This window comes from Phoca vitulina, unplaced genomic scaffold, assembly GCF_004348235.1.
Source record: "Phoca vitulina isolate PV1807 unplaced genomic scaffold, GSC_HSeal_1.0 scaffold3, whole genome shotgun sequence".
NCBI classification, from domain to species: Eukaryota; Metazoa; Chordata; class Mammalia; order Carnivora; family Phocidae; genus Phoca; species Phoca vitulina.
The window spans coordinates 61,039,239-61,040,609 of record NW_022589706.1 but is presented as its reverse complement, the minus strand read 5'-3'; positions in this window follow the sequence as shown (position 1 = coordinate 61,040,609).

The following is a 1,371-nucleotide window of genomic DNA, read 5'->3' as shown; positions in this document are numbered from 1 at the left end:
ATAAGACTAATTCTTACCAATAGGTTGCGAGTAGAAGTGATGGGGTTCACTTTGGGTCTCAAGTGTATATAAGCAAATGTGCTTCCTCCACTCCCTGTTTAACCATCTGCCACCTGAAATTGAAAGACTCTGAGGCCCAAGGCAATGGCAGAGTCACAAAATGGAAAAAGCTTGGGTTCCTGGATTACCATGTGAAAGTATGCCCACCGAAAAACTGTCTTGGACTGTTATACAACCAGGAAATAAACCTCTATTTAGTTAAAACACTGAAAACCGAGGTATGTTGGTACAGCTAGTGTTTCTCTAATATTTCAATTGGTAGTAGGATGAGATGTTGTTATTACAAGAATCTAAAACATGTGGCATTGGTTTAACCATCAGGATAGGTAAACCTGTGAAGAAACTATTAGGGCAGTATCTTTCACAGAAAGATAAAGACCTATGCTCTTCAGAATAAAATATTTGATAGTTTTACTATCTCCTGTGACAACTTGGAAAGTAAACAAATTGCCTATTGACTCTCACTTTGGAAGAAAATGTTGGAAAACAGAATGATAGTGGTGTGAGTTCTCTTTACTGGCTGCATTTGTCATGGTACCAAATGGCTGATTTGCAAGAAGAAATGAAAAAGGAATAGAGAGGGTGCCGAAATGCGGAACACTGTAGTACAAGTGGTGAGGGTGCTGAAACATTGGATAAGCTGATGTTTTTCTGGTCCAAACAGTAGGAAATGAGATTGAAAAGGTGTGTAATGGCAAATGCCCCTTAAGATTCTGCACTCCCTCAATTGCACCCCCCAAACCTATTAAAACATGGGCAAAGGACTTGAATAGACTTTCTTCAAAGAAGATCTATAAATGGCCAATAAGCATGTGAAAAGATGCTCAACATCATTAATCATTGAGGAAATGCAAATCAAAATGAGATGCTAACAGAAAAAGAAAATGAATGCTAGTTCATACCCAGTAGGATGGCTATAATTAAAAAAAAGGAAAAGAACAAGTGTTGGAGAGTATGTGGAGAAATCGGAACCCTCTTACACTACTTGTGGGTACTTGTGGGTACCCTCTTACATTATTAGGTTCAACCACTGTGGAAAATAGTTTGGAAGTTACCTCAAAAAGTTAAACACGGAATTAGCATATGACCTAGCAATTCCATTCCTATGTATACATACAGAGGAATTGAAAAGAAGTTTTCAAACAAAAGTTTGTACACGAATGTTCAGGGCAGCATTACTCACAATAGCCAAAAGGCAGAAATAACCCAAATGTCCACCAACTGATGGATAAACAAGTAGAGGTATATCCATACAATGGAATATTATTCAGCCACAAAAAGGAATGAATTACTGATGCATACTATAACATG